This window comes from Orycteropus afer, unplaced genomic scaffold, assembly GCF_000298275.1.
Source record: "Orycteropus afer afer isolate SDZICR_OR568_19922 unplaced genomic scaffold, OryAfe1.0 scaffold00018, whole genome shotgun sequence".
Lineage (NCBI taxonomy): Eukaryota > Metazoa > Chordata > Mammalia > Tubulidentata > Orycteropodidae > Orycteropus > Orycteropus afer.
The window spans coordinates 17,720,708-17,727,512 of NW_006921605.1; positions in this window are offsets into that span (position 1 = coordinate 17,720,708).

A 6,805-nucleotide genomic window follows, 5' to 3' on the forward strand; every position below is an offset into this window, starting at 1 on the left:
TATCTTCTGTGTCTGTGTTAATTGGTTTCCCTTTTCTTTGTTGAAGAGGGTCTGTGCAATCCTTCTGCCTAGTCCGCCATCTTGCCGGAACTCTCTCAAAGGTATTTTGAGCTTCAAAACTGGGAAACACAGCTTGAAGCATCTTAGACCTTATTTAAAAACCACCACAGCTTCCAAACACATGGAGATTTGGTGGAATACAGGTATGGACATCTACCATCCACCTTATTTGCAGAATGGTCCCCCTATAAAAGTTCCTTTGAAAAAGCACTTAAGATTCCCCACTCAGGCCATGTGCATGCCACCAAGTGTCAACCTTCCATGAAAGATCCATAATGGGTAACAGTCGCCCTTTTGACCACAGGCAGGCATCCCTTCATACCTGTTATATAATTAGACTTATTCACTGTGTATTTATCACTTGATTCTATTCTAGGGATCAAACGTAAGGAACAGTATCTTCCCTGAGTCTTCACAGCCAGGCAGCCAGGCAGCATAAACATGACAAACCAACCAGACAGATCATCCACAGCACACAGGGTCACAGCTGCTTTTGAAGACCCACCCCGACGTCTCTAACCAGTGACAGATAGCCAGGCTCTGTTTTTGCTTACTGACCTTGACTGATGAATCCTGGAAGAACACTTTGACCTGTTCCTGGCTTAGGCTAGGTTGCAGGAGGCTTCTAGTTCCTTCATTACAGATGATGTTCCTCCCAAAAAGGACTACAATCTCCTCTTTTAATAGTTTACCAAACTTAGACTCAAATTTTCAGATGAATGCGTAAGTGCAGCTCTAGTTTTCTCAACCAGTAAGTCTTGTTTTACTCTAACAGTTCAAGTTTACGTCCTATTTATTACAGTGACTTACAACATAACTGGATTTATTCAACAAACTTTTATTTATTGGCTCCTATTGGCCATTCCTCGGAAGGAAGGTCGGGCAATCTACTTCTGTAGTGATACTGCCTCAGAAACCCAAGAGGGGTCGCTATGAGTCGGGGCCAACTCGACGGCAAAATAACAACAACAACAACACTGGCAACTACCAACAACAACCAATCAAGCATAATGCTAGTGCCAGGAATACAAGAGATGTAAACTCATTCATTCAATATCAAGCCACACATTTTCACTGAGTGCCTACTAAGTGCTAAAAAATGGGGATAAGTGGGTGCATATGACAGGCAGCGAGGGGTTCTCTACCCTCAAGTAATTTATAACAAAGTAAGAAAGACTAGGTAAATGTGCAAGCAGGTAATTACAACCTGTGATTTAAAAGGAAACAAATAGGTTGCTGAGTTAGAGAATGGTGGACAAGCCTTGCTAGAAAGGTGGTGAACAGGAAGGCCTCTCTGATGATGCTGTCTTCATCTCTGACCTGGATCATTACAGTAACTCCAATAACCTTCTACCAGCTCTCCCTGCTTGTATCCCAGGGCATTTGCACTTGCTGCTGAGAATGCTCTTGCCCCAGCTAACCATATGACTAACTCCCTCACCTTGTCAAAAAGACCTTCTATAATCATTCTGACTAAAATGTGACACATTCATTATCTCTCCCTTCTCACACCTCATTTCCCCTTTCTGAGCTTTCTCTCACCACTCCCATCATGGATTGAATTGTGGCCAACAATATGTGTCAACGTGGCTGGCCATGATTCTCAGTGGTTTGGCAGTTATGTAATGATGTAATCATGATGTTATCTGATGTCATTATCCTCTACTTTGATGTGTTGTAAATCTGACCTCTGTGTTAATGAGGCAGGATTAGGCTACATGTGTTATGTTAACAAGACAGGTTTAGGAGGGGATGCAATACCCTTACTCAGGTCACAGCCCTGATTCCATGTAAGGGGAGGTTCCCTGGTGTGTGGCCTGCACCACCTTTTATCTTACAAGAGATGAAAGGAGAAAGAAGTGAGCAGAGAGAGAGGGACATACTACCGCCAAAAGGGACAAACTACCACCAAGAAAGAAAAACTGGGTAAGGAGCACATCCTTTGGACCTTTGGTTCCTGCATTGAGAACCTCCTAGACCTGGAGGAAGACTGATGTCAAGCCATGGAGATCTCTAAGGGATGCTGCAGTGTAGTAAATTACATAGTGTGGCTTTTCTAGCCAGAAGTCATTGTAAACTCTATGGCAGAATTTGCTGTGAGCAACTGAGTAGCTCCTGATTGTTAAAGTTATCTACCTGGGGCATTTCTGTGGAAGCAGCAGGAAGCAATCTTCTGGGAAGTTCACCTCTCTCAGGTGTATAGAATTCTGATGCTGGGACTGGTTAGCTTGGCCACTCTGCCAGGCTCAAAAGGAGCCCTCCTAGAGGCAGAAGAGTCCCTCTGACTGCTGGCTGAGAAAGATGTGCTGCTGAGAGAAATACGCTCCTAAGAGACATGTGCTGCTGAGAGAGAGATGCAAGAGACACACACTGCTGAGAGAGACACGAGAGACATGCACTACTGAGAGAGCAATGTGCTACTGAGACTGCTGACTGCTGAGTGAGATGGCCGGCTGCAAGAGACTGAGTGCATTTCTGAACTTGAATTGTAGTCTGGTGCTTCCCTAATAAATCCCATAATCTGTGAGTTCTGTGTGGGCACTTCAGCGAATTATCGAACCCAGCAAAGAGGTGGTGGGTGCTGTGGGAGGAATGGTTGGTGAAAGGGCTGGAGGGAGGCAGCATGTCTGGCCTTACAGGAATAGGCCTTGGGCTACTGATGGTGATTCTGTCTTCCTCTTATGGGGTTAGAGGAGGTCAGAAGATGCAGCCTCCCTGCCACTTTGGCAGACACTAGGCCCACAGATGTTGAAAGGAGACAAGGACCTTCCTCCAGAAATGACAGAGAGAATGCCTTCCCCTAGAACAGCTGCTCTGGATTCAGAGTGCCAGCCTCCTAAACTGTGAGAGAATAAATTTATGTTTGTTAAAGCCGTCCACTGTGATATTTCTGTTGTACCTACACTAGATAACTAAAACACCCTCCTTATAATTTATCACAATGTAAGTTATGAAGCAAAAAATGAAATACATGTTTCTGAACCCACCACCTAAACTAAGAAATATTATCAATACCTATTCTATAGGTGAGGAGGAGCTCTGGTAGCATAGTGCCTAAGGCACTTGACTGCTAACCAGAAGGCTGGCAGTTCAAACCCACCAGCCAGTCCTCGAAAGGAAGATGGGGCAATCTACTTCCGTAGTGATACTGCCTCAGAAACCCAAGGAGGGGTCGCTATGAGTCGGGTCTGACTCGATGACACATAACAACAACAACAACAACAACCCTACTGTGACTCCCTGAGGGGCTGTCCACCTGACCCAGACCCAGGACTCAGGAAAGTTTCCTCCTTCCCTCTTTTTCAGACTACAGGGCTCTGATCCCTCCCTTCTCATACAGCTACGCTTGGTATCTATACTTACTCTTCAGATGCAAGTACAAGTGTGATGATTCTCAAAGTGTATTTCAGATGTATGTCAAGTCAAAACTATTTTCATAATAGCACTGAGATAGTATTTGGCTTTTTTGTTGCATGATAGAGCTGTCCAGAAACTGCATGCCAAGTAAGACCACAACAGATTGCATTAGCAGATGTGAGGATCTGTCTTCTGCTGAGCCAGACATTAAAGAGATTTGCAAAAATGTAAAACAATGCCACACTTCTCACTAAACTACCTTTGAAGTTATTTTTCCTCAAAATTTTATTTATGCCAACATGTCATGAGTTTATTACTGTTTTTAAATGAATTAAGAATTAAATATTTTCTAAATTCCTCAGTTTTAATTTCTAAAACAATAAATAGTTATCGATATAATTCATACAAACCAAAGCTCTTCAGGGTCATCAATAATTTTTTTTAAATTAAAAAGGGTTCTAAATGAACAGACACTTCACAAAAGAAGACATTCAGGAGGGGAGGGAACACTGCAAAAAATAATGCACTGACCTATGTCACTTTAGTTTTGTGTATTTCACTGTTCATAAGTTATATTTCAATAAAATGCATTTAAAAAAAAAGACATTCAGGCAGCTAACAAATACATGATGAAATGCTCACAATCATCAGCATCATCTGTCTGATGCAAATCAAAACAATGAGGTATCATCTCACCCCAGCAATAACAGCAAAACTCAAAAACATAGGAAACAACAAATGCTGGTGAGGCTGTGGAGACACTGGAACTCTCGTACACTGCTGGTGGGACTGTAAAACGGTGCAACCACTGTGGAAAACGGTATGGAGCTTCCTTAAAAAGCTGGAAATAGAAATACCATATGATCCAGCAATCCCACTACTAGGTATACATCCTAGAAAAATAAGAACCGTGACACGAACAGATCTCTGCACACCCATGTTCATCAAAGTACTATTCACAATAGCAAAAAGATGGAAAGAACCCAAATGCCCATCAGTGGAGGAATGGATCAAAATATGGTATCTATCCACAATGGAATACTACACAACATTATAGAACAACAATGAATCTGTGAAACATCTCATTAACATGGATGAATTTAGAGGATATTATGCTGAGTAAACTGAGTCAATTACAAAAGAACAAATATTATATGAGACCACCATTATAAAAAGTCAACAAAAGGGTTTCACAAATAAATATTCTTTGATGGTTATCAGGGGTAGGTGGGGAAGGGAGGGTATACCACTAACTAGAGTGTAGACACATATTAACTTGGGTAAAGGGAAAGGTAAAATAATAACTTTTTTAAAAGGAGTCCTGAAACCACAAAGTGTGAAAACCATTATTTCCATGTCTCCTAGTTGAAGATGAGGGAAGACACAAATTCAATAGTACAACTAAGCTTTCACTTAAGAGAGTAAGACATGTTCATTCATTGGTATTTGATGCCACGTAGTCAATTCTGACTATGACAACCCCATGGAGTGCTAACAGTTAGTCACTCAGCTACTAGCCAAAAGGTTGGTGCTTAGAACCCAGAGGTCCTCAGAAGACAAACCTAGCAATTTGCTTCTGAAATGTCACAATCCTGAAAACCCTATGGAGCAGTTCTATGCTGCACACATGGGTCAGCAAGCCAAGGTCATTCATTAGTCCAACATAAATGTGTGAAACAGACACTACTGACAAAGGAATAGTTCCTTCAAAGAAATAACCATATACCAAAAAAACCAACCCACTACCATTGAGTCAATTCTGTCTCATGGAGAACCTTCAGGACAGAGTAGAACTGCCCCCATAGGGTTTCCAAGACTGTTGATCTTTATGGCACATACTATTACACTACCCAAGTGCCTTGTAATGAGGGAGATATTTGTGTAACTAAGTGCCAAAGGGGCAGGAAGGGCACATCTTCTGACCTCCTCTAACCCCACAAGAGGAAGACAGAATCACCATCAGTAGCCCAAGGCCTATTCCTGTGAGGCCAGACATGCTGCCTCCCTCCAGCCGTGACACTAACCGTTCCTCCCTCAGCACCCACCACCTCTCTGCTAGGTTCTATAATTCGCTGCAGTGGCCACACAGATTATGGTGTTTATCAGGGAAGCACCAGGCTACAATTCAAGTTTAGGAAAAATACTCAGTTTCTCTCGGCCCGCCATCTCTCAGCCAACAGTCTCTCTCAGTCTCTTTCTCTCTGTAATGCATGTCTTTCAGTGTTTCTCTCTCTCAGCAATGCGTGTCTCTTGGTGTCTCTTTCTCAGAAGCAGTTTCTCTCAGCAGCATATCTTCTCAGCCAGCACTCAGAGACTTCTGCTTCTAGAAGGGCTCCTTTTTGAGCCTGGCAAGAGTGGCCAAACTAACCAATCCCAATCCCAACAATTCTATACACCTGAGAGAGAGCAAACTTCCCAGAAAATTACTTGGTGCTACATACAACAGAAATACCCCAGGTGGATAACTTTAACAATCAGGAGCTACTCGGTTGCTCATGGCAAATTCCACCATGGAGTTTACAAAGACTTATGGCTAGAAAAGCCATACTAGGTAATTTACTACACCACACTAGGCTATCCCACAGGAGCTCTGGTTATGCACTAGTTAAGGCATTCGGCTGCTAACCAAAACATCAGTTCAAACTCACCAGCTGTTCCATGGGAGCAAGATGAAGCAGTCTGCTTCCATAAAGATTTACAGCCTTGGAAACCCTATTGGGGCAGTTCTACTCTGTCTTATAGGGTTAGTATGAGTCGGAATCACCTCGATGCCAGTGACTTTGGTTTTTGGCTTAGACCATTCCACTACTGGATGGCACATATTACAAAAGCACTGAAGCCATCAAAACCAAAACCAAACCCATTGTTGTGGAATGGAATTAGAAATCAAAGCAATTCTGTAGGACAGAGTAGAACTACCCCATAGGATTTCTGAGGATGTAAATCTTTACGGAAGCAACTGCCTCATCTTTCTCCCAAAGAGCAGCAGGTGGGTTCAAACCACTGATCTTTCAGTTAGCAGCTGAGTTCTTAACCACCTGTGCCACCACGGCTTCTTGTGCCATGAAATCAGACACTTAATCAAGTCTTAGAGAGAGTTGAGGGAGACTTCCTGGAGGAGGAAAAGTCTAGACTGAGATCTGAAATATGGGAAGTATGTGCCAAACAAGGTTCAGTAGAGGTCTGGGAGGAAGGAGGTTTCCCATAGGCTGAAATCTCAACACAGTATTGCTTTTCCAACTACAAAGGGACTACACATGTTCAAAGTCCTTGGCCACTTGGAAAAATAAAAGGCCCGCTAGGCTTGTAAGAATTTACTGTATGTATTTATGGTACACACACACTATGGAATACGATGCAACACTAAAGAATAATGTAGAATCTATAA